Raw genomic sequence first — 27,795 nt, forward strand, 5'->3', positions numbered from 1 at the left:
AAGCTGCTAAGTTAAAGGACAGGACCTCCAGGATTGTGATCTAAGGATTGATACCCGTGGCACGTGTGCTAGTGAGGCCAGAAATGGGAAGATCATACAGTTTAGCATGTGGCTAAGGAGATGGTGCAGGAGGGAGGGCTTCTGATTTTTGGATCATTGGACACTCCTCCAGGGAAGATGGGACCTGTATAGAAAGCACAGTTTGCTCCTGAACTAGAGGGGGACTAATATCCTAGAGGGAAGGTTTGCTCATGCTGTACACGGTGGGGGATTGGGGGTTAAACCAGGGTTGCAGGGGGATGGGAACAGGAGTGCCAGAGCAGATAGAGGAGTGGTTGTAGGGAAAGATGTTGTTACGCCTACATGCAAAGTCATGAATTGAAAGATTGAGAGTGGTGGGACTAATGTTCTGAGTTACACCTATTTCAATGCAAGGAGTATGATATTGTGGCCATTAGCAAGTCTTAGTTGCAGGAGGGAGAGGACTGGCAGCTCAATGTTCCAAGATGGTACATCTAGGATGTTGGGAATCTTTGATCTTTGATTGTCTGTGAAAGAGTGGAGAGCAAGGTTGTTCAGGTAACATAATTGCTGTCAATGTCAACTAATATAGAGAAAGAAAGAGACAGCAGAACACATTGGAACTGTGAGAAGCTGAAAGCTGCATTTGCTAGAAACCTGAAACAAAAGAGAATGCGGGAAATGCCAGCAAGTCAGTCATGACGTGGTGTATATGAACTTCCGAGGAGTCTGTATTAAATACCACAGATATTATTAAATAAAACTTGAAATGTTCATTTTTGGATATAATATGCTGCCATGGAATGAGAAATATTTAAACAGAGACAATGAATAAAGCAGCCTTTTTGTGTTTGGAGTTTGTGGCCAGTGGGCTGCACAGTGAGGGGCCATGCAAAATGTATAGCAATAATTTGGATAAGAAGATCATGTGTAATATGTCCAGTTTTGTTGATGATGTAAAGCTAGGTGACTGTGTGGGCTATGAGGATGATACAGAGAAGATTCAATGGGTTTTAGACAGGTATTTGATGGAATATAATGTGAATAATGGAAGCTCACCTTCGTTTAGCAAATAAGAAAAGGAAAGTTTTTAAAATTCTCACCTGTTGAAGGTGTTGCTGTTCAGAGGCCCAAGTGTCTTTGTACATAAAGTACTTTAAGTTGAGTAAGTAGAGTAAATGCTGAAGTTGGCAAATATGGTACTAACAACATTGGTGATAAAATGTATGAGGAACATGGATTTTAAAGGTACATGCCAATGAGTACATTGGACTCCAGTTAACTAGGCCAACAATTATTTGGCGTCAGTAGTCTGCACTTGCTTGGTCATTAGACACTATACTGGGCTTAGATCAATCAGTTTTCAAATAGTATCAGTTGTGTGTGTTTGTGTTCAGGAGTGTGTGTTTGTTGCAAATAGTTTGCAAGAAATGATCAGTATGACAATTCAGAACTGTTTTGTTCACTGCGGTTTCAATCATTCAAGCTTGGAGATGCCAGAAATGGCCGTGAGTGAAAATGAAATGATTTCACTACTTCACCAAATTAGGAAGTGCAAAGAATTTGAGGTATCTTGAATGTTACAGTGAAATGAAGATTTGGAGGATGCAAGCATCTAAAGCAGGGATGGCTAACCTATGGCACATGTGCCAAAAGAGGCGCATTGGATGACTAGAAGTCATCCAAGAATGAACAGTGGGAAAATGAGTTCTTATTTATAGCAGGTCCATCAGGAAAACCATCGTGCATTGTTTATGAAAACACTTTCTCACATAATAGAAGACATGATCCTAATAGACACTATAAAACACAACATCAGACTGAAATAGAAGGAAAACCGAAGCTAGTGCTTGGGTCTGAGTTACGGAAAGAATATGAGATTAAGAAAAAGGAAGAAATCAAAAGAAGACAAAACGTATTTGTTAAAAGTCTCATTAAGATAAGTAATGTTTATCTTATTATTATATTAAATCAACATATCATGTAAAAATGCTAAATATGTCTGTATTAACATATTTTTACAAGAATTGAATGGGGTTAGAAGAGTTGTATGGTGCATCTGAACTCATGTGTGAAAAAATTGACGCATGGAATGTAAAAGGTTGGCCACCCCTGATCTAAAGCTTTGTACTTTGGCTAATTTGGTCAGTTGCTTAATTTTGCCAAAATGTATTTGTCCCAATGAGTCCCAATTTACTAGAATTCACTATATATAAAATCAATTTAAAATATTGCAGCAACTCTGGGCACTAAAAGCAGATGGGTCACCAGGACCCAATGGACTGCATTCTAGAATTTTAAAGAAAGTGTCTGCGTACATAATGGACCAGAGTCTGAAATTTTTCATAATTCACTAAACTTTGAGCACCAGAAGAGTGAAGAACAGTCAATGTGTGACTCACTTACTTAAAAAGTTCACTTGACTCACTTGGGTTGAGAGGGATCAGATGGTGAGAGGGACCATGATGGTGGAACAGACTCAATGGGCTGAATGGCCTAATTCTTCTATGTCTTCTCATCTTATGGTCTTATAAAGTAGAAGAACAGAAGGCTGGGAAACTACAGGCCAGTTAGTTTGACAAGTAATATTGGCAAGAGAGTGGAATCAAAATAAAGGAAAAAATATCAATTCACTTTGGAAAGTTGGATATAATAAAACCTCAAGGTAAATGAAGATTAACACATTTGGTTGAATTATTTGATAATGTAATGGGGGAAGTTGATAGAATGGAACCTATAAAAGCAATATAGATTTCAAAAAGCATTAACAAAGTGCCACACAGGAGGCTCATGGACAAATTAAAAGGCCATGATATTGAAGGAAATGTGTTAGAATTGGTTGAAAACTGGATGTATCATAGAAAGCAGAGTTGGAATAAGTGGGTGTTTTGCAGACTGGAAGGAGGTAGCTAGAAGACTACTGTAGGCATCTATTTTTGACCCATATTTGTTTACTATTTACATTAAAGACTTGGAGGATGGAACCAAATGTGCAATTTCCAAATTTGCTGATGAAGCATGTCCGTAATGTTCAGCAGGGCAACTCACAGTCAAATTACAACAAGCAACTACAGCAAAACAAATCCCTTTCCCAATCCCTACCCACAGATAGGCCTCCAACCCCGGGATAGGGTTACCATTGTTGCCAGAGAGAAGAATATGAAACAATATTATAAACACAGGAGATGCGGCAGTTGCTGGAAATCTTGAACAACACAAGATTTCTGAAGGAACTTAGCGACTCAGGCAACATTCATGGAGGGAAAGAAACAGTCGACACTTTGGGCTGAGTCTTTCATCAAGGCTGGGAAGGAATGGGTCAGTGGTCAGAATAAGGTGGGAGAGGGGCAAGAGACCAGCTGAAAGGGAAGGTGCGTTGGTGGGGTGAAGGAAGCAGCTGGGTGTTAATAAGTGGAAGCAGTATAGAGCTGAAGAAGAAGGAATCTGATAGGAGAGGGCAGTGGTCCAAGGTAGAAAGGGAACAATACTGATGAACTGGATCAGATGGATTGAGTGATGGCCGATGGTAATTAATCTGGAAAATTGAGTGTTGATTTATTTTGGGAGGAGGAATATGGATAGGAAATACACAAGGAATGGTAGGATCCAAGGGAAAGTACTGTGGAACGGATAAATTAATATGCATCTCCAGCTACCCTGAAGGTGACTGGAGAGATATATAAAATAATGAAAAAGACATTCAGGATACCTGCCTTCATGAACTGGAGAATAAGAGCAAGAATATTATAGGTTAACTATATAAAACATCAGTTAACCATCAGCTGGAAAACTACACAGTATTTCTGATTGCTATATTAGAGAAGGTGATTTCACTGGAGAGGGTGCAGAAGGGATGCTGCCCAGCTTGGGGCAATTTAAGGAAAGACTGAAGAGATTGGGCTACAGAGAGGGGGCCTGAAAGAGATATACAAAATTATGAGGGGCAGTATGAGGATAAACAGTGAGAACCTTTCACTCTGGCAGAGTGTGTGTAACCAAGGCTCAAAGGTAAGATATAGGTGATTTAAAGGGGATTTGGGGAAGACGTTTTCCACTCAGAGAATGGTTGAAATCTGGAATTCAGTTCCTGCCCGCGTGGTGCAGGCAAGTAACTCTCAGTTACAAAACATTTGGATGTGCGTTAGAAATTCCAACGCACAGAAGGCCAAGGTTGACAGCAGAAAAATGAGAATGTTATAAATGCAGAGTAGGTGGCTGACATTGATATATGGACAGAAGGACAAGTTTCCATGATATGGGATGACTCCATGACTCTTTGACTGTAGTGCATGATTTGTGGTATCTTTCTCCAAAAGGGCACAAGCTCACAGTTAACATCAGCCTTAGTGCACCCAAATTCAAAATTGTAAATTGACCCCAAAAATGAGATTATATTAGTATTTATCAGTTTCATCCTGCATGCATGTATACACAGTACTGTGCAAAAGTCTTTAGCACATGTTGTAGCTATGCAGCATAAGACTTTCTCACAGTACTGTAGTAATTTTATGTATTGCACTATACTGCTGCCACAAAAGAAAATCAAATTTCATGACATATGTGAGTGATGATAAACCTGATTCTGACATGGGACTCTATAACGGACCGAGAGCGGGAAGGAGGGCAGGGAAAGGGGAATCATGGTTGGGAAAAGGGGAAGGGAGAGGGGAGGGAGTGGGAAGCATCAGAGAGGCATTCTGTGGTAATCAATGAACCAATTGTTTGGAGAAGATTACCTCAGTGTGTCCCACTCCTTTTCTGCCGCCTGTTCCACCGTGCTCCTGCAACCCTCACTATTCCCAACACACTTTGCTCCCGTCAGATTTACAATCTCTCTCTCTGCTCTATGTTGACAAACACAGTACTGTAAAAAAGTCTTGGGGACCCTAGTGATAGATATGTGCCTAAGGCTTTTGCACCGTGCTGTAAATTACATATCTGTGCATAATTTCCAGGTAATATTGAAAACTTGTTCTATTCTGTGAAAAATGTCAGCATTAATTGTGTTTTTCACAAGAAAACAGGATCCTAAACTTGCTACCACCTATCTCTCAGAATTTCTGGACTGCATCACTCTGAGTGTCCTACTTTTCAACATCTGTAAGCCCAGGAATTCTATTATAAACTATTGTCAAGGGGCTCAGCCTTCAGAAGAAAAATATTTTTTTCTCCCAAAAGCAATTGTACTTGCTCCACTTGTCAGTTTTGTAAGTTCATCTTTGTGCAGAAACGAAGGGGTGAGCACTTCTGAAATGATCTTTTTTTTTAACTGTCTTCTCCCCTAGGAACTGTTGTCGTCCAGGGCCAACAATGTCAGTGTCGATCTGCAGGTTTTGGAGCTGCTGGAGAGGGATGTGGGTGGGGGTGGAAAGAGACATTGATGGATGTTAATTGCTCATGTGAAGCGCTCAACAATTAGTGTCTTCTAAGGAGTTCTGAGTGCAGGCTGGCATAGGAACCCTCTAGCTTTGGCATCTTCTGCGTCATCAGGGTTGTCTCCCTCAACTCACTGAAGGTCATGCGGTGAAGCCCTGCTCTAGTTTTAGCTTACAACCTGCATCTCATTTCCATGAATTTATGTGAGTAACACTTTGCTTCAGTTACCGTACTGTGAAATCTGAATTATTTCTGCTTGCACACAAGACAAATGCTGCCAGGTGCAATTAGCTGTCATGTTCCAGTTTGGCTCTTTGCATTATTAATGCCAGCAGAAACTTGTCTTTCTTTATCATTTTTATCCCTTCCGTTGACTGCATTGTGCTAGAGCCGTCCAGCCTCTGTGAAATTAAACGCGCAAGTGCTGTAAACATTTCCACACAGGAAGCTTACGAAAAGAAGAGCAACCTGGGGTTCCATGAATATTTCTCGGCGTGGACTTTTGGGGAGATTGCAGACTGCCGTGCATCAGAATCAATGGTTTTGGACTCCATTTGTTTACCCGATGAGATTTGTGATTGGTCTGTGAATATGAGGGCAATTCAGCTCGGCTGCTAAGTGTGGGTTTCTGGAGGAGCCACGGAACACACCTTTCAATGACTGAGCCAGGAGGACGCACGAAGGGTGGGGTGGGGTAAGGTGCAAAATTGCTGGCAGATATCTGTGTTCACAAAGTAAATTTACTACCAAGATATATATAATGTTACCTTGAGATTTATTTTCTTGCAGGCATTCACAGTAAAACAAAGAAATACAATAGAATCAATGAAAAACTGCACACCAACATAGACTGACAAACAGGCAATGTGCAAAAGAAGACAATCTTTGCAGATACAAAAATAAGTAGTTAAATAATAATGAGAATATGGGTTGTAGAGTCCTTGAAAGTGAGTCCCTGGGTTGTGTAATCAATTCACTGTTAAGGTGAGTGAAGTTACCATGCTGGTTCAGGAGCCTGATAGTTGAAGGGTAATAACTGTTTCTAACTTGCCAGTGTGGGACCTGAGGCTCCTGTGTGTCCCTTCCGATGGCAGCAGTGAGGAACAAAACATGGCCTGGATGGCGGGGGTCCTTGACGATGCATGATGCTTTCTTGTGACAGCAGTCCTTGTAGATGTGCTCAATGGTGGGGAAAGATTTTTCCTGTGATGGACTGGGCAGTATCCACAACTTTTAAGAGCATAAGATATAGGAGCAGAAGTAGGCCATTTGGCCCATCGAGTCTGCTCTGCCATTCAATCATGGGCTGATCCAATTCTTCCAGTCATCCCCACTCCCCTGCCTTCTCCCCGTGCCCTTTGATTCCCTGGCTAATCAAGAACCTATCTATCTCTGCCTTAAATGCACCCAATAACTTGGCCTCCACAGCTGCTTGTGGCAACAAATTCCACAGATTTACCACCCTCTGACTAAAGTAATTTCTCTGCATCTCTGTTCTAGATGGATGTCCTTCAATCCTGAAGTTGTGCCCTCTTGTCCTAGACTCCCCTACCACGGGAAATAACTTTGCCAGATCTAATCTTTCAGGCCTTTTAACATTCAAAATGTTTCTATGAGATCCCTCTTCATTCTCCTGAACCCCAGGGAATACAGCCCAAGAGCTGCCAGATGTTCCTCATATGGTAACCCTTTCATTCCTGGAATCATTCTCGTGAACCTTCTCTGAACCCTCTCCAATGTCAGTATATCCTTTCTAAAATAAAGAGCCCAAAACTGCATACAGTACTCCATGTGTGGTCTTGCAAGGGCCTTATAGAGCCTCAACATCACATCCCTGCTCTTATACTCTATACCTCTAGAATTGAATGCCAACATTGCATTTGCCTTCTTCATCACCGACTCAACCTGGAGGTTTACCTTTACGGTATCCTGCACAAGTCCCTTTGCATCCCTGCATCTTGAATCCTCTCCCCATCTAAATAATAGTCTGCCCGTTTATTTCTTCCACCAACGTGCATGACCATACACTTTCCAACATTGTATTTCATTTGCCATTTCTTTGCCCATTCCCCCAAACCATCTAAACCTGTCTGCAGGCTCTCTGTTTCCTCAACACTACCCGCCCCTCCACCCTTGTGGGCTTTTCTGTTTTTGGGCAGTGTTGTATCCGTACCAGGCCATGATGTATTCTGTCCGGGTGCTCTTCACTGAGCATTGATAGAAATTTGTCACAGTTTCGGATGACATACTGAGTCTGCTAAACATCTAAGAAGTTCGAGGAGCTGCCTAGCTTTCTTTGTAACGGCACTTACATCACATCCTAGTCCCAGGGCAGATCCTCTGATACGATAACATAGGGTATACACACTCCTGCAACAAAATAGTATTGAAACCCTCATCATTCATGAAAGCAGCAAGCCTGTCTGAAGGACCTAGAAAGTCCTGTTATTGTTGATGTCCTGATCTCAGAGAAGCCTGTGACCATGCTTTTTATCCAGAGATGTGAGTTCAAATCCCACCATGATTTCTGAGGAACTTAAAGTCAAAGGATTAAGTATATCTGGAATGAAAATCTGTCATCGCTAACAGTGACCATGAAGCTGAGCTGCCAGATTAGTGTTTTAGACAATAGACAATAGACAGTAGGTGCAGGAGTAGGCCATTCGGCCCTTCTAGCCAGCGCCGCCATTCACTGTGATCATGGCTGATCATACACAATCAGTACCCCGTTCCTGCCCTCTCCCCACATCCCTTGACCCCACTATCTATAAGAGCTCTATCTAACTCTCTCTTGAAAGCACCCAGAGACTTGGCCTCCACTGCTTTCTGGGGCAGAGCATTCCACATATCCACCACTCTCTGGGTGAAAAGGTTTTTCCGCATCTCTGTTCTAAATGGCCTACCCCTTATTCTTAAACTGCAGCCTCTAGCTCTGGACTCACTTATCAGCAGGAACATGCTTCCTGCCTCCAGCGTATCCAATCCCTTAATAATCTTATATGTTTCAATCAGACCCCCTCTCATCCTTCTAAATTCCAGTGTATAATGCATTAACTAAGAGAATCCCTTCAAATTCCTACCTTTCCAGTGAGAGGGAAGAACAGTAACAGTGAAAGTTGACTGCTTTCCTGGTGCACATGCTTACTACCCATACCATAGCAAAAATTGGAACGTGTTCTGTCCCAGATAATCTACTTGATAACCCAGAACAGTGAATAGAGATGATGGAGGTGGTGGTACTGGTGGGATGGGATGGGAAAGTGAGGGGATGTGGTGGGGAAGGTCTTTGGGAAGAGGAAGGGAATCATTTTCAAAATGGACAGCCTCAGGGAAAGATTCCTGCAGGTTTTGTTGAATGATATGACTTTCTTACAAGATCTGTAGCTTTCACGGTCTGCAGGAGCATATGAAAGAGTGACTACTTTCTGAGGGGGCGGAAGAGAGCTGGACTATGCACATCAATACTCGTGACATATGCAGTAGAAGGCTTCCTAACATGCTGATCACTGCATGGTACAGAAACTGCACTGTGGCAGACAAGAGGACGCTACAGTGGGTAGTCAAAACTGCCCAACACATCACCGGCACCAGCAATTGAGGACATATGCTGTATAGAGAAAGGTACTGGAGAAAGTCCAGCAATGTTATGAAGGATCCCACCCACCCTGCTCGTGGACTGTTTGTTCTACTCCCATCAGGCAGCATCCATGCCAGGGCCTTCAGAGTCAAAATCAGTTACTTCCCCCAGGCAGTCAGGCTGATCAACATCTCAGTAACCCTTCACTCCACCATCAGTCCCTGTCAGTTACCTTATGTACAGACACTCTTGTGCCTAATTTCACTCTGTCTCTCTCACACACTCTCAGATGTTCCTGAAATGCTACCTTATGCATTTATAATTGTTTCTTTTTTGTTATTGTGTTCTTTGTATCATTGTGGGTTTTTTTGTGCTGCATCATATCTGGAATAACAATTATTTTGTTCTCTTTTACAATAGTGTACTGGAAATGAGATTAAACAGTCCTGAAAATAAAGAGCACACAGTTTGTATGTATTTGAATGTGCATGTATGTTCTTACTGATTATTGCTGGGGTCCCTGGCCGGTTACTGTGTGGTTATGCACAGCTCAATTGCCACCTATAAGTTCACAATGACACCACTGTTGTTGGCAGAGTCTCATTTCAATGAGGAGGTGTACAGGAGGGAGATAGATCAGCTGGTTAAGTGGTGTAGCAGCAACAAACCTGCACTCGGCGTCAGCAAGCCCAAGGAAATGATTGTGGACTTCGGGAAAGGCAAGTTGAGAGAATGCAGACCAGTCCTCATTGAGAGGCCAGTGCTGGAAAGGGTGAGCAACCTCAGTTTGCTGTTGACACCACCTTTGTTGGCCAAATCAACTGTGGTGACAAATCAGCACATAGGAGGGAGACTGAAAATCTGGGTGAGTGGTGTCACGATAACAGCCTCTCACTCAATGTCAGCAAAAACCAAACAGCTGATTATTGACTACAGGAGGAAGAACCTGGAGGTCCATGAGCCAGTCCTCATTGTGGGAATGGAAGTAGAGAGAGTCAACAGCATTAAATTCCTTGATGATAACATATCTGAGGATCTGCTCGGGGAACAGCACTTAAGTGTCATCACAAAGAAGGCACAATAACTTCTATTGATGCATCGCGGAGCGTATCCTAACTGGTTGCCTGGTATGGAAACACCAATGGCCAGGAATGGAAAGGGTACAGAAGGTGGTGGATATGCCTCATCCATCACAGGCAAAGTCCTCCTTTCCATTGAATATAGTTACATGGAGTGCTGCCACAGAAGCAAAGGTCCTCACCATCCAGGATGTGCCCTCTTCTTACTGGTACCATCAGGTAGGAGGTGCAAAAGCCTTAAATCCTACACCACCAGGTTCAGTGGACTGTTACTACCTTCAACTATTAGCTCCTGAACCAGTGTGGGATAACTTCAATCACCCTTACTCTAAACTGAATCCATGGCCTAAAGTCTCACTTTCAGGGACTCATTATAACTCACGTTCTGTGTGTTATTTTTTACTTGCACAGTTTGTCTTCTTTTGCACAGTGGCTGTTTGTCGATCAGTCTGGTATGTAAAATTATTCATAAATTCTATTGTATTTATTTTCCTGTAAATGCTTGTAAGAAAATAGATCTCAAGGTAGTACAGTAGATTCCAGTTAATTGGGACATACCAGGCCCAGTTCATTGGACCAGGCCCAATTAATAGGCCGCCCCAATGAGCCAAAGTTTCAAGGAAATATTTAATAAGGCATAAAAAATACAATCTACCTTTTAACTGAGTAACAAATTATGTATTTAAGTGAAATATAGAGCAAATTAGAACACTAACAACACTAATGGTGGTTGACGGCCATATCCGATGGTGACAGAAAACCTGTGCGGTGTGTTTTTAAAGCCGGGAAACTGTTGCGCTGGAGCAGTTCCATGCCTTTGACCTTGGAAGTCCGGGTCTGGTGGGATGAGCAGCCGGGACAACTGGAGTCTTCCCTGGATGCAGTGGATGACCATGACTTGTTTACTGTCTTGGCATGCTCTTCACCCTCCACACAGCGTTGCAGAACTTCCATCTTGCCCGTTCAGTCTCCTTGTTGACCTTATCCATCCAGTTCCCCGAGCCTGACTTAGCATGCTATGAAAGGCATGTCCCTATCTCACTGGGGTATGAGACTTGCCGGCTACCCTTGCTTGGTTTACCCCGCTCATCAAAGAGGTGTGTGGGGATATGGCTGCTGTCACCGACAAACAGCTGCTTGGAGCCACAAGTCAGAGCTGAGTGTCTGTTGGGGACCAAAGGTAACATTCAAAATGATTGTCAATACCTTCAAATTCTTTGTAGTTCCTAAGTAGTGAAATTATTTTGTTTTCGCTCCTGGCCATTGCTGGCACTTCAAAGTCTGAATGCTTGAAACCGCAGTGAGCAAAACATTTCTGAATTTTCTTACTGCTCATATCTTGTCAACCAAAAATGTAAAGTGCAAATGAGAGGTGAGAGTGGATATTGAGACCACTGGAGAGGTAGTGATAGGGGATAACAAAGTAGCAGATGAACAGAAAAAGATTTTGCATCAGTCTTCACCATGGAAGACACTAGCAGTATGGTGGAAGTTCCAGGTGTCAGGGGTCATGAAGTGTGTGAAGTTACCATAACTAGCCCGAAGGTTCATGGGAAACTGAAAGGTCTGATGGTAGATAAGTCACCTGGACCAGATGGTGTACACCCAAGAGTTCTGAAAGAGACGGCTGAAGAGATTGTTAAGGCACAAGTATTGGTCTTTCAAGAATCACCAGATTCTGGAATAGTTTTGGTAGACTGGAAGATTGCAAATGTCACTCCACTCTTCAAGAAGGGAGAGAGGCAAAAGAAAGCAAACTATAGCACAGTTAGTCTGATCTCTGTAGTTGGGAAAATGTTGGAGTCAATTATAAAGAATGAGGTCTCAGGGTACACGAAGGCACATGATAAAATAGGCTATAGTCAGCATAGATTCCTCAAGAGAAAATCCTGCCTGACAAATCTGTCGGAATTCCTTGAAGAAGTAACAAGCTGGATAGACAAAGGAAAATCAGTTGATGTTGTGTACTTGGATTTTCAGAAGGCCTTTGACAAGGTACCACACATGAGGGTGTTTAATAAGCTAAGAGCCCAAGGTGTTACAGGAAAGATTCTATCATGGATCTACTGGCAGAAGGCAACAAGTGGGAATAAAGGGAGCCTTTTCTGACTGATTACTGGTGACTAGTGGTGTTCCACAGAGGTCTGTGTTAGGACCAATTCTTTTTACGTTATACGTCAATGATTTGGATGATAAGATCGTATGACCATAAGTCATAGGAGCAGAATTAGGCCATTTGGCCCATCAAGTTTTCTCCGCCATTTAACCATGGCTGATCTTTTTCTCCCCATGTCAACCGCACCACCCGGCCTTCTCCCCATAACCTTTGAAGACACGTCCAATCAAGAACCTATCAAGCTCTGCCTTAAGTACACCCAATGATCTGGCCTCCACAGCTGCCTGTGGTAATAAGTTCCACAAATTCACCACCCTCTGGCTGAAGAAACTTCTTTTCATCTCTGTCCTGAGCCTGTGCCCTCTTGTCCTAGACTCCCCCACCATGAGAAACATCCTTTCCACATCTACCCTGTCTAGGCCTTTCAACATTCGGAAGGTTTAAAAGAAATCCCCCCCTCCCCCATCCTTCTAAATTTCAGCGAGTACAGCCTCAGAGCTATCAAACCTTCCTCATGCGATAACCCTCTCATTCCCAGAATCATCCTTGTGAGCCTCCTCTGAACCCTCTCCAATGCCAGCACATCTTTTCTTAGATGAGGAGCCCAAAACTGTTCACAATACTCAAGGTGAGGCCTCACCAGTGCCTCATAAAGCCTCAGCATCACATCCTTGCTCTTGTATTCTAGACCTCTTGAAATAAATACTAACATTGCATTTGCCTTCCTCACCACCAACTTTACCTGCAAGTTAACCTTCAGGTTGTTCTGCACAAGGACTTCCAAACCCCTTTGCATCTTAGATTTTTGGATTTTCTCCCCATTTAGAAAATAGTTTGCGTATTTATTTCTTCTACCAAAGATAGATGGATACCATGATGGAATTGATGACTTTGTTGCAAAGTTTGAAGACGATATGAAGATAGGTGGAGAGGCAGGTAGTTTCGAGGAAGTAGAGAGGCTACAGAAGGAATTAGACAGATTAGGAGAATAGGCAAAGAAATGGCAGATGGAATACAGCGCTGGGAAGTTGTGGTGAACTACATATACCTGTCTGGACGTGCCCCCTGCTGACTGCTCCTGTGGCTCCTCCCACAGACCCCGGTATAAAGGCGATCAAGGCCTGAGCCTGGCCTCTCAGTCTCCAGGATGTAGTATGGTGGTCACTCACTGCTTGTTCCTTCTTCCAGTCAATAAAAGCTGATATCTCGCCTTTACGTCTCAGAGTGAGTTATTGATGGTGCATCAGAAGTGTATGGTATGCACTTTGTTAGAAGCAATGGAAGAGTTGACTATTTTCTAGAGAGAAAATACAAAAATTTAAGGTGCAAACTGACTTGGGAGTCCTTGTGCAGGATTCCCTAAAGGTTAATTTGTAGGTTGAGTCTGAGGTGAGGAAGGCAAATGCAATGTTAGCATTCATTTCGAGAGGACTAGAATATAAAAGCAAGGATGTAATTTTGAAACTTTATAAGGCATTGCTGAGGCCTCATTTGGAGTACTGTGAGCAGGTTTGGTGTCCTTGTCTTAGAAAGGATGTGCTGAATCTGGAAAGGGTTCAAAGGAGGTTCATGAAAGTGATCTCTGGATTGAACAGCTTGTCACGTGAAGTGCATTTGGTGGCTCTGGTCCTGTATTCACTAGATTTCAGAAGAATGAGGGGTGACCTCATTGAAGCCTATCAAATGGTGAAAGGCTTTGATAGAATGGATGTGGAGGGGATGTTTCCTATGTGGGGAGTGTCTAGAACCAGAGGACACAGCCTCACAATAGAGGGGTGTCATTTTAAAACGGAGATGAGGAGGATTATCTTTAGCCAGATAGTGGTGAATTTGTGGCATTCTTTGCTACAAGCAGCTGTGGAGGCCAAGTCTTTGATGTACAAATGTTTGTATATTTAAGGCAGAGGTCGATAGATTCTTGATTAGTCAGGACATGAAGGGATAAGGGGAGAGGGCAGGAGACCGAGGCTGAGAGGAAAATTGGATCAGCCATGATGAAGTGGTGGAGCAGACTCAATAGGCCAAATGGCCTAATTCTGCTCTTTTATCTTACGGTCTTAACTTATCTCACCTTAACCATCAGTGACAAAAATTGCTGCTTTTTGAATACAAACACATGCAACTGATGCTATTTATAAACTGTTCACCCTGAACACAGTGCGGTGTCTAACAGCCACACAAGAGCATGTGAATGGTGCTAGTTAGAAACTGTTTAGCAACAGTCTCCTGTCTCAATTAAGCAAACTGTATCTTGGCTGTTTTCTTGATTAGTTTTTGTCCTTTAAGTGTTGTTCCAAATGAGCAACTGCCCCGATTAACCGATGGTCCAATAAACTGGAATCCAGTATATAATAATATGTATGTACTTTGAAAATAAATTAAGTTTAAATTTTGATTAGAAATCTGAGGGCGGAGGGGAAGAAGATATTCCTAAAATGTTGAGTGTGGGATTTTAGACTCCAGTACTTCTGCCCTGATGATGGTAGCTGTAAGAGGGTATGTGATGCACCATCAATAACTCACACTGAGAAATAAGGCGAGATATCGGCTTTTATTGACTGGAAGAAGGAACCAGGAGTGAGTGTCTATCATACCATGTCCTGGAGACTGAGGCCGAGCGTCAGGCCTCAGATCTCCTTTATACAGGGGCCTGTGGGAGGAGCCACAGGAGCAGTCAGCAGGGGGCGTGTCCCGACAGGCACATAGTTCACCACAGTATGTCCTCAGTGGTGAGGGTCCTTAATGATGGATGTCACATTTTTGAGGCACCACCTTTAGAAGGTATCCTCGATGGAGGGGAGGGGTGTACTTGTGATGAAGATGACTAAGTCTACAACCCTCTGCAGCTTCTTGCGATCCTGTGCCTCGGTACCAGGCTGTGATGCAACCAGTTAGAACCCTCTCCTGTGGAAATGTACAAATGTACAGCTGCGTCATTTTTGTGTTGGTTTACGTAATTCAGTGTAGTTTTCGTGTTGTTCATGTAGCACCATGGTCCTGAAAAGCATTGTCTCGTTTTTACTGTGTACCGTACCAGCAGTTATGGTCAAAATGACAATAAAAAGTGACTTGACTTGACGTGACTTGTTGAATTTATCAGAAGGGCTAAGGTAACCTAGGTATCATGCAAGTATAGAGCAAATACCCAATAAGCGGCCCAACATGTACAGCCAGAGATGACAGCACAAACATTATTTTGCCTTTTGAATAGCAAGATAAATCTGATTTCACAAGAATCAAAGTTAAATAAAGCACAGCCAGCATTACATGTGTTGTTCTTCCACTGTTAAAAACATCTTGTTCCATTAGAAGTGGAGACTGGTTTTATTTATGTGGATTTTGTGAACTGCTGTTGGCTTCACCACCACTGGTATCCAATGGGATGCATGATGTAGTGTATGAGCAAGCGGGGGTGGATGAGAGAACGCTGGGAGATTGGTGAAGTGTTACTGCCCTGGGAAGAAAATGCAACTTAAGTGCTATTGGCAAAAGGAGGCTGTAAATAAAAAAGTTTAACTTCAATCTGATCCATCCCAGTAACTGGTTAAAATTTCAGCACTGTAATAATTTTTCTCAGTTTGCAACTGTCACATTCACTGGATTTAATGCTGCTTTATAACATAGGCTCCTTAAGGGAATTCTAATTAAATGGTCTACTGAACCAGACTGGATAACGTCAGTCACCCCAACACTGAACTGATTCCAATCCTATGGACTCTACAACTCATGTTCTCAATATTTATTGCTTATTTATTTATTATTATTATTTTGTTTTTACGTCTGTACTTCCACCATTTCGTTGTCTTTACACTTCGTTTGGTTGTCCACCTTTGTGTGCAACTTTTCACTGATTCTATTGTGTTTCTTTGTACCTACTTTGAATGCCCACAGGAAAATGACATATATGTGCTTTGATAAAGTCTACTTTGAACTTTAATATGTAGTTTTTTATGGTGTGGATTACCAATGGAGCATCTTCAAGATTGAAGGTTGTTAACTGGCATTCTTCAATACATGAGTGTAAAGGAGAACAGAATGATTGTTACTCCGATCTGATGCAGCACTAGAAAAACACCATAAGCGTAAAGAACACAATTAAAAAAAGCCAAGGCACAGTAAATATAAAAGCAATCCTCTAAAACACAATGTTACGTACGTAGAGTCAGTGTATGTATGTAAAGTGTTTGTAGTAGTGGTAGGGGATGGGTTATGGGTAGAGGAGTTGACGGCCTGGGGGGAGTGTTTGTAGTACTTACAACTTTACTGTATCTTTGCAGCAGGTCTCCAAGGCAGGACCAACCTGATGACCTTCAGAACTGGCACATTATGATGGTAGCATTTGAAGAAAGGTTATCACACGCCTCTTTCTTATTCTGCATGCTGTAAGCTACCAAAGTGCATCTGTCAAGCCATGACCAGCACCTGCAAAAACACTGAAGAGGAGGCGTAATACTGGAGTACCTTTTAAGAAGAACAGCAGCATTTCTCTCTTTGATCCTAAAAATCCCTTTGTAATGATTCAGCTGTAGTGTGGGAGAGAAATTCCTCTTTGAATGAAAATTAAAAGTAACTTGTGGTTTTTCTCCTAAATTAGCAATCTACATAAAATGATAACAATTCAATCCTGCGTGATCCACAGTCCCTGCAGCAAGTCATTGATCGAATGACAAGGCAGACATGTCCAAGTTTCAGGAATTTAGCAGAGGGTGACTGGGTGAGCCTGCTTGGAAGGAAAGGAACAAATGGCAAGTAAGTGTGATATCAAAAGTCCAGAGCAGCATGCTCCTGTGAGGGTGAAGCACAAATCTGGCAAATTTAGGGAACCTTGGCTGATGAGAAATATTGACGCTCTAGTCAAGGTAAAGAAAGAGGTATAGATTTAGGATGTCATGGGCAAGTGCATCCCTTGATATCTATTAAAAGAATGAGAATACTCTTAAGAATGAAGTCAGGAGGGTAAAAAGAGAATATGAAGTGAATTTGACCAGCAGGGTCAAATGAAATTCCATGAGGTTCTGCAGATGTATTAAGAGTAAAAGGGTCTAGGGAGAGAGTAGGTCCCTTAGAGATCAACAAGGCTGACTATGCTTCAAGCTGCCAGAGGTGGGTAAGATTTTTAACAAATATTTTACCTTTGTAGGTACTGAGGAGAAAATCATTGTTGCTGAAGAGATAAATAGAATGAGTGCCAGTGTTTCAGAGGTCATTTGTGTTACCAGATAGGAAGTACTTGTAGCTGTTTACAGCTCATTGAGATGGATAACTCCCCAGAGCCCGACTGAGAACATTGTGGGAGGCTAGAGAAGAAATTGCAGAGCACCAAGTAGAGGTGTTTGCTTCATCTTCAGCCTCTAGTGAACTTGCTGAAGACTGGAAGGTGATTAATGTTGTTCCACTGTTTAAGAAAGTAACAAGTATAATCCAGGGAACAATGCCAGATAAGATTTAAGTAATGCATTTTGGAAAGTCAAATCAGTTTAGAACTTGTACTATGAAAGATATGCAATGGAAATACTAAGGAGGACAGGTATTTGAAAGAAGTATCTCAGGCAGGATGGTGAAAAGGGCATTTAGTCTGCAGGCTTTCATCAGGCAGGAAGTTGCTTATAGGAGTTGGACATTATGTTCTGGATGTAAAAGGCTACACTTGGAGTATTGTGTATAGTTCTGTCATCCTGTTATAGAAAAGATATGGTTAAACTGGAACACACACAAAATGCTGGTGGAACACAGCAGGCCAGGCAGCATCTATAGGGAGAAGCACTGTCGACTTTTTGGGCCGAGACCCTTTGTCAGGACTAACCGAAAGGAAAGATAGTGAGAGATTTGAAAGTAGGAGGGGGAGGGGAAAATGCAAAATCATAGGAGAAGACCGGAGGGGGTGGGTTGAAGCTGAGAGCTGGAAAGGTGATTGGCAAAAAGGATACAGAGCTAGAGAAGGGAAAGGATCATGGGACGGGAGGTCTAGGGAGAAAGAAAGGGGGAGGGGGGAGCACCAGAGGGAGATGGAGAACAGGCAGAGTGATGGGCAGAGAGAGAAAAAGAAATGAAATATATCAGGGATGGGGTAAGAAAGGGAGGAGGGGCATTAACAGAAGTTAGAGAAGTCAATGTTCATGCCATCAGGTTAGAGACTACCCAGCCAGTATATAAGGTGTTGTTCCTCCAACCTGAGTGTGGCTTCATCTTGACAGTAGAGGAGGGCATGGATAGACGTAACAGAATGGGAATGGGATGTGGAATTAAAATGTGTGGCCACAGGGAGATCCTGCTTTCTCTGGCAGACAGAGCATAGGTGTTCAGCAAAACGGTCTCCCAGTCTGCGTCGGGTCTCACCAATATATCAAAGGCCACACCTGGAGCACCGGACACAGTATACCACACCAGCCAACTCACAGGTGAGCCTCACCTGGAAGGGCTGTCTGGGGCACTGAATGGTGGTGAGGGAGGAAGTGTAAGGGCAGGTGTAGCACTTGTTCCACTTGCAAGGATAAGTGCCAGGAGGGAGATCAGTGGGAAAGGATGGGGGGGATGAATGGACAAGGGAGTCTCATAGGGAGCGATCCCTGCGGAAAGCAGAAAGAAAAGGGAAGGGAAAGATGTGTTTGGTAGTGGGATCCCGTTGGAGGTGGCAGAAGTTACAGAGAATTATACGTTGGACCTGGAGGCTGGTGGGGCGGTAGGTGAGGACAAGGGGAACTCTATCCCGAGTAGGGTGGTGGGCGGATGGGGTGAGGGCAGATGTGTGGGAAATGGGAGAGATGCATTTGAGAGCAGAGTTGATGGTGGAAGGAGGGAAGTCCCTTTGTTTAAAAAAGGAAGATATCTCCTTCGTCCTGGAATGAAAAGCCTCATACTGAGAGCAGATGTGGCAGAGATGGAGGAATTGAGAGAAAGGGATAGCATTTTTGCAAGAGACAGGGTGGGAAGAGGAATAGTCCAGATAGCTGTGAGAGTCTGTAGGCTTATAGTAGATATTAGTAGATAAACCGTCTCCAGAGATGGAGACAGAAAGATCAAGAAAGTGGAGGGAGGTGTCACAAATAGACCAGAAATAGGTTAAACTGGAAAGAGTGCAGACAAGACTTATAAGGTTATCAGGAAGTCTTGTTTTTGGTTGAAATTGGCCAGGCTAGATCTTGAAACCTCCTTGAAATACAGGAAAACGAGGGGTGATGCTATTGAAGTAATTAAAATTATGAGAGGCATAGATAACGTGAATGGTAACAGTCTTTTCCGCAGGTAAGGGAGTCCAAAGTATTACAACCATGGACTCTGCCATGTGGTCTGGGCGCTCTTGTAGACGGGCTGCTGAAAGGGGTTGGAAATCATGCTCATGAGAATGTACATTCCAGCCAATTAGGGTTTCTTTGTGGCTGTATTTAACTCCCTTCATTCTGCTTCAGTCTTGTTGAGTCTTGACTGAAGCACAACAATAGTAGTGCTCCCTGCTTTCCTCAGTGCATATTCCCAGAAAGAAGATTACAATTTAGACTGATGGTATAATGGATTGGTATGAATTTACTTTTAAATTACTGCTTCCGAGCCACAGAGATTGTGCTGACTTATGCTTGAGAGTTTTAGATACTAGCTCTGCTGGCCTAGTGTTTAATAATTTTCTTTTGTTCTATACTGTTCTTGTTAAAACCCAGTGAACAGTTCAATCCACTTTTGTGTCTCTCCCTCTACACTTGGCCCATCACGGAACAAGACTTGACCATCAAAATGGACCCAGAGGAGGGAGAACATCTGACCTGAATTTTGTTGGCCAGATGGAGGAGTTAAAGACAGTGGAGGCTGGGTGGGCAGAAACGGCTCATGCAGTGCGACCGTTGCTTCCAGAGCGGCAAGCCCAGTCAAAGCAGGAAGAATGGGTGGCTGCACTCACAGCAATGCCTCAGTGACTCACCACAGACAGCCAGCATCACGTGGCAGCCATTACTGCTGTTCGGCAGCCGCCTACCAGGATAGTCTCACCTCCCACATCCTCCTCTTCAGCATTTTCATCAGTCTTAACCACCAATCCCCTGATTCCTTGGCAGCTTCCAGATCTGAACTGGGCATTCCTCCACCAGGCAGAAAAACTCCAGTGACCCTGATGGCTGAAAGAACTTTATTGCCCAGTATGAGCTGACTTTCCAAGCTCAGCCAAGTCAATTCAGTGATGACGCGCACAAGCCAGACTACAAGGTGAATCTTCTAGATGGACCCCTACTCAGCTTGATCAACACTCTACAAGAGCAAGGTTCCCCTGCTACCCTGTATTCCTAGCAATTTATAGTCAGGTTCAAGAAGTGTTTGATCTTCCAGTACGGGATCCGGAGGCTCCCCACCAACTCCAGGATCTGTGTTAAGAAAAAGGGGCAGTCAGGGACTGTGCAGTAAAGTTCCGCATTCTTGCAGTTGTGACAGGATGGGATGAGAGATCCTCATTACTGCTTTCCGCCAGGAGCTGAGTGCAGGGGTCCAGCTTGAGATCGCAGTTCATGATGAACAGGCCAGCCAGAATGACCTGATAAATCTGGCCATTTGACTAGAAAACGGGGTGACTTAGTGGCACAGAGAGGGAATGCCCAAGCTTTGTGCTCCTTAGATCTTCATTTTCTCTCCTGTCACCCAGGACACAGAGGAGCCATGCAAGTGGGGGACCTTCATCTAACTCAGGAAGAGAACAGGTTGTTACATCTGCTGTGGCACTCCAGAACACTTCCAGGTATCATGACACAAGCGCCCAGTAAATAGGGCACCTGTCGGTACGAAGGGGAATTCTGATGGGTCGATTCTCCCCTGCAAGCATCTACCCCTAATCGAGGTAGATAGACTGAATGCAGGAAATTGGGACCAGCTGGGTGGGCATTGTGGTTGGCGTGGACTGGTTGGTCTGGAGCCTATTTCTGTGCTGTATTACTCGATGCCTATTTTATTTTATTAAAAGGGCTTTCGTTTTGTGATACTTTTTAAATTTTATTTGGAGAATTGTTTTGATAGAAGATAAACAGAACAGAAGTCTTTTTTCCCCCAAAGGGAAAAGTTTACATGGAGCTAAACTCTAAGTACAGTCCAATATATTAAAGTTTAATCAAGCCTTCAAACATAACACATTCAGTAAATAACGTGGTTAAAATGAGAGTGGGTTACGGCTACGAAGGAGCTGTGTGGATATATCATCCCTTGTATTGTTTATTTGACTATGTTTTTGTGTCGTTAATTTCTATGGTATGCACAATAATGAGGATTGCCATTAGTATCAAATGAGATATTACTATTGGTCATCTTAATAGATGAATTGCTGAATGTATATGTGTGCTAGTCATCGTTCTGTTACTGTCACAGAGTTATGAGTTACTGTATTTTACAGGAGACCAATGGTGCCTCAGTTGTTAGAAATAGGGATGTCATCCAAACATATTAATTATCTGTCAATGCGCACATATTAGATATCAAAGCCCAGAGAACTGTATTCTGTGGGTTAAAGATAAAACTGATGCTAAAATTGAAACACACTTCATTTGATCTAGCTCCTCAGAATAGATTGGATGTCTGGCTCCTCACCTAAAATCATTAAAACTGGAAGCATGTGGGTAGGATGTGGGGTCAAGTTTAACGTTTTAAGGAAGATTCATAAATAGTTGCATACAGCATAACAGCAAGAGGTCATGTTGAACTTATCTGAAATGATGCTTTGGCTACAGCTGCAATATTGTATCTAATTCTACTCAGCATATTTTAAGAAGAATGTGAAGATTCTGCAGAGGATTCAGGAAACATTAATATCAAAGTTCAAATATAGTTCCAAAGATGAGGAACGGCAGTCATAATTTTAGACTGAAGAAGCAAAGAAATTTGGTTGGGCTGGAACATTTAGCAAGCTAGCCTTCATCGGGCAGGGCATTGAGTACAGGAGGTGGGATGTTATGTTCTCTTGACCAAGGCATTGGTGAGGTCCCATTTAGAATACTGATTCAGTTTTGGTCGCCCTGCTACAGGAAAGATGCCATTCACTGGAAAGGGTGTGGAGAAGATTTATGAAACTTATTACTAAAGCCTCCCCAATCTCTTCAGTTAGTTCTTTCGAACCCTGGTGCATCGTCCATCACTTATCTACCTTCAGACCTTTCAGCTCCTCAAGCATCTTCTTCTTAGTAATAGTAACAACACTCACTTCTGCCCCCCTGACATTATCAACATTTAAAATAATCTGTTTCCATATTGTATAACCCTGCTCCTTTGATTGGTTGATTATAAATCTATGAATTTCTCTACTTCTGCTATGGTTGCTAAGTTATTGTGTTAATGTTTTAAAAATGTAGATTGTGGATGAAAATTGCATAGAATGTTGCAAATATGGACAACAGAGCCCTGTGTAATTTTGCTAGGATTATATACCTCCAAGGAATAATGGCATCAACCATTTATTTTCCTAAATTTTTCTATTTCTACATGTAGACACAAGGAGACCATTTGTTGAAATCTGGAGTAAGCACAATAACTGTTGGAGAAACACAGCAGGTTAGGCAGCAGCGATGGAGGCAGAAAAATAGTTGAGTTTGGAGGCAGCAACAATGGAGGAAGAGGGATGGTTGAGTTTGGATGCTGGGTCTTAGCCTGAAACATTGATCATCCCTCAGCATTATTTCCTGCAACATGAGATAAGATTTCTTTCCTGACCCTCGAAGACTCCACCTTGTGTTTATAATACCACGGTCACTGACAAACTCACTTGCTAACTTCTCCATGTCCTACCTCTTGGCTGTTTGATGCCACTAACAAACCATGTGTCCTGGTTCCAGATTCTTTTACATACACTGGAAACAGCAAAGGCAAGTGGTGCTGGATTAGTAACCACAGCAAGTATTGATGCAGCCCCATTCATAACTGTCATATTCCTTTGCCTAATTTATTTATTCACCTCAAATGGTTTACTCCCAACACACCTTCAGTGCCTTTACAAGCTAAACTTTGCTGTGGCCTAAATATAACACACTGAATTTTTGTCCAGTTTCCCTCCATTAAAATGGTTAGATCTTAATCTATAAATCTGTATTAACTAATTTTTGGTCCCCTTTGACCCTTTCTACCTTTCACCTTCTTTGTGACCTGGGCACTAACATATCTGCTCAATTATGTGTTCTCTTAGTCCTAGTGTTGATTAAAACATCATCTTTTGCAAATGCAGATTTCAGAGCCATCCAAGGAGTGTGCCAAGATCAATATCGTTTGCCCGTTCTAAATTGCACTTGAATTAATTGGTCTGCAGGGATATTTCCAACGGCAGTTATAATCATTCCCAGGGCCATGGATCTGGAGTTTCCTGGAAGCAAGGACACTCGAGAACCAGAGGAGTTAGTACAATTACCCAGTGATGATAACTATTGCTAAATTTATTTTTTTGGAATCAAATTCCCCACTGCTGTAATGGGGGTTAAAATGAACCCTTTGATTTACTCAGTGAGATCTCTGGATTGCAAGTCTAATTCTTAGTCTAACATTACACCACTGCAACCAACCTTCTACACCCACATCCTAAATTATTATTTCATCATAACAGTGGTTACTCTGATTATCATTCACTGTGTTACTGCTGAATTCTGCACTCCTCTCTGGCCTGACCAAACTGCAAGATAAAATAATTTTCCTTCCCTTTCATGTGCCACTTAGAAGCTCTCCCAGTACTTACAACAAAGCAAGCTACAAATTGCCTGGTTGATCATTTCATTGCTGCACCTCCCTGGAGGACGTTCCCTTGCCATCGGATTCATAATCAGCTTCATATCACTGCTCTCCGCACTGCTTTTGCTTCCCTTCTGCTGCGGGTTCCATTTTTTTGCAATTTGCTGCCTTTCTTTTAGTGCCTTTTGAGTTTCCTCAGAATTATTAAAAAAATATATTTGGAGCGTAGGAGCATGATTCCCTTGTCCATTTGTTCCTCCCCACTAATCCCTCTCCTGGCACATCCCGGCAAGTGACAGGAATGCTACACCTGCTCATTCACCTCCTCCCCCGCCTCCATTCGGGGCCCCAAACAGCCCTTTTGGGTGTGGCAACACTTCACCTGTGAACCTGTTGGGTTCGTCCACTGTATCCAGTGTCACTGATGCAGCCTCCTCTACACTGGTGAGAGCCGACGCAGATTAGGGGACCGTTGTCGAGCACCTCCACTCCATCTGCAAAAAGCAGGATTTCCCGATGGCCAACCATTTTAATTCTCATTCTCATTCCCATTCCGACATGTCGGTCCGTAACCTCCTCTTCTGCCACGATGAGGCCTCTCTCAGGTTGGAGGAGAAACACCTCATATTCCATCAGGGTAGCCTCCAACCTGATGGCATGAACATTGATTTCTCCAACTTCAAGGAATTTTCCCCCGCTCTACCCCTCTCCCCTACCTCTTCTTAAATTCCTCACTCTGGCCTCTTACCTCTTCTCCTCACGTGCCTATCACCTCTCCCTGGTGCCCGTCCCATGGTCCACTTTGCTCTCTTATTAGATTCCTTCTTCTTCAGCCCTTTACCTTTTCCACCTATCACCTCCCACCTTCTAACTGCGTCTCCCACCCACCTGGCTTCAGGTATCACCTTCAGCTAGTCCTCCTTCCCCTTCCAGCACCTTCTTATTCTGACATTTTTCCCTTCCTTCCCAGTCCTGATGAAAGTTCTCAATCTGAAATACCAATTTTTCTATTCCTCTCTGCAGACTTGTGAGTTCCTCCAGCATTTTATATGGGTTGTTCTGGATTTCCAGCATCTGCAGAATCTTTTGTATTTATGGCTCTTTTCTTTCACAGGGAAATAAAAAGAGCTTTTTATAATGCCGAAGTCCAGCTGAGGGTTACGTAAAGGATCGAGTACTTTTCCCCTAAAGTCAGCCCAACAGACCTTAGGTTGACTGATGCAATTTGGGATCCCAGTTACTAAACCTTCAGATGGTTTCAACAGGTTCCTGAGTGGCTGGAAATGCCAGTGGAAATCCTGCGAAAGCAGAAGTCGTTCCATCTGGTCAGAAGTTAATTACAAATTCTAGTGATAAAAGAAGGAGCTGCCGCCCTTTGTGGGAAGCTGCCAGGGATTTACAATGAGCTCATTGTAAGACCATATGCCATAGCAGCAGAATTCGACCTTTTTGGGTTATCGAGTCTGCTCTGCCATTCTATCATGGCTGATATATTAACCCTCTTCCACTGCTGTCTCCCCATAACCTTTGACACCCTAATTAATCAAGAGCCTATCAACCTCTGCTTAACAATGTCTGTACTGTTGGAAGCTCGGACAAGTTCCCCTTCCAAGTGTCACCACTTATCAACAATAGATAATTTTCCATTTTCCCCCATTTGGGGCCCCAAACAGTCCTTCCAAGTGAGGCAACACTTCACCTGAGAATTTGTTGGGTTTGTCTACTGTATCCGGTGCTCCCGACACAGTCTCCTCTACATTGGCGAGCCCTGACGTAGATTAGGGGACAGCTTTGAGAGCACCTCCACTCCATCTGCAAAAATCAGGATTTCCTCATGGCCAGCCCTTTAATTCCTATCCTCATTCCCACTTTGATACGTCGGTCCATAACCTCCTCTTCTGTTATGATGAGGCCGCTCTCAGGTTGGAGAAACAACACCTCCTATTCCGTCTAGGTAGCCTCCAACCTGATGGCGTGAACATTAATTTCACCAACATTCCTGGCTGCTTTAGTGCAGCACTGAGCAAGAAAGTGCCACATCTGTCTCAGTGGAAAGATCCTGAGGCAAAGTTTCTGCATGTGAGGTTCACCCTGACCTTGAGCACAGAGCAGACAATTGTATTGATTTGTTGCAGAATTCAAGGCTGAAGTATTAATCCAACACGTGTCCATGGTGCGGCTAAAGTCCGGGTCACCGTCACACTCAGAGACGTGGTCTCAGGCTCTTTCTGCTGAGACATGTCACAGGTCACAGTCACATTTGAGAAAGCAAGGGCTCCGCTGGCAAATTGTGAAATCCGTCTGGTGACTTCCATCAAGAAGCATCCTTTGCCCTGTTCTTCAGAAATCTGCATACGTTCCACCGGGAGTACTCAGCTATTTCTTCACAACCATGTGCCGTGTGCCCACTCCCAACACAGTTTTGATCACCCTGTTATAGGAAAACCATTGTCAATCTGTAAAGGGGGCAGATGAGATTTCAAGTTTATTGTCATTCAAGCATACACATGTATACAGCTAATTGAAACAACACTCCTCTGGGACCAAGGTGCGAAACACAGTATGTATGTCATATACAGCACATAAAATAATATCATCACAATAACATTAACAGATAACAAAATGATATTCTGCAAATGTCAAGTTGACCTCAAGTGTACAGTATATATAACATATAGTTAAATATACAACGGTGTAACATTACTGGAGCTGTCATAGATAATGTGCACTGGGTGGTAACAGGGTGTTCAGGAGTATCACTGCCTGGGGGAAGAAGCTGTTACCAAGCCTAACAGCCCTTGTTCTAATGCTGTGGTATCTCCTGGTGGTCAAAGAGATTGTGGGACAAATTGGAGGGGTCCTTGACAAGGTAGAGGGCTCTGGTGTCTGTCCTGGATGGGAGGGTGAGGAATGAGGATGCTATCTGTACTAGAGGGTTTACGAGGATGCTTCCTGCACCGGAGTGTCTGAGTTATAGGGAGAGGTTGGCCTCAATGAATCTTTATTCCATTGAGTGTGGGAGAATGAAGAGTGACCTCACAGAAGTTTATAAAATCAGTAGGGATAAGGTGGCTGGTCATAATCTTTATCCCAGTGTTGAGGATGCAGATTAGAGTGTGCAGATACAAGATAACAAGGAAGAGCTTCAAGATACACATGAGAGCTAACTTCTTTACACAGAGCACCTGGAATGAGCTACCTGAGGAAGTGATCGAGGTGGGTACAATTGCAACATCTAACAGGCACTTGGATAGATCCATGGAGGGGTTGCACTTGAAGGGTTATGTGCTGAACATGAGCCACTGGCACCGTCAGGGTGGATCCTGTGGCTGGCATGGACCAGTTGGGTCAAAGGGCTTTTAATTTGTCTGGCAATATAGGATGGTAATGGGCTCTTCTGTCCCAGTGAGCATGCACGACCTGATAACACCCATGTGAACCATTAACCTGTACATCTTTGGAATGTGGGAGGAGACAGACCACCCAGAGAAAACCAACGTAATCACAGGGAGAATGGGCAAAGTCTTAACAGACAGCAGTGGGAATTGAACCTGGGTCACTAGTGCTGTGATAGCATCTTGCTGTTTCTCCATCTCTGTCTCTATCTCATCGATACAGTGTGGAACAAGCCCTTCTGCCCCTTCAAGCCTCACCACCCAGCGATCCCTCAATTTAACAAGTTACAATGACCAATTAACATACCCATCAGTATGTTTTTGGAAACCATGTGGTCATGGGAGGAACCTACAAACTCCTTACAGACAGTGACAGGAATTGAACCTGGGTCTCTGGCACTGTAAACCGTTGTGCTAACCATTACACTACTGTGCCACACTAATGGTTAGGGAAATACTGCCATGCTCTATTATCTCTATGTCCCCTACTGAAGGCTGGAAGGATGTTGGCCGATTTGTACTATGTCTTTCAAGAGCTAATTCATGAGTTCAGAGCTAGTA

Source organism: Hypanus sabinus, chromosome 2 (genome assembly GCF_030144855.1).
Source record: "Hypanus sabinus isolate sHypSab1 chromosome 2, sHypSab1.hap1, whole genome shotgun sequence".
NCBI classification, from domain to species: Eukaryota; Metazoa; Chordata; class Chondrichthyes; order Myliobatiformes; family Dasyatidae; genus Hypanus; species Hypanus sabinus.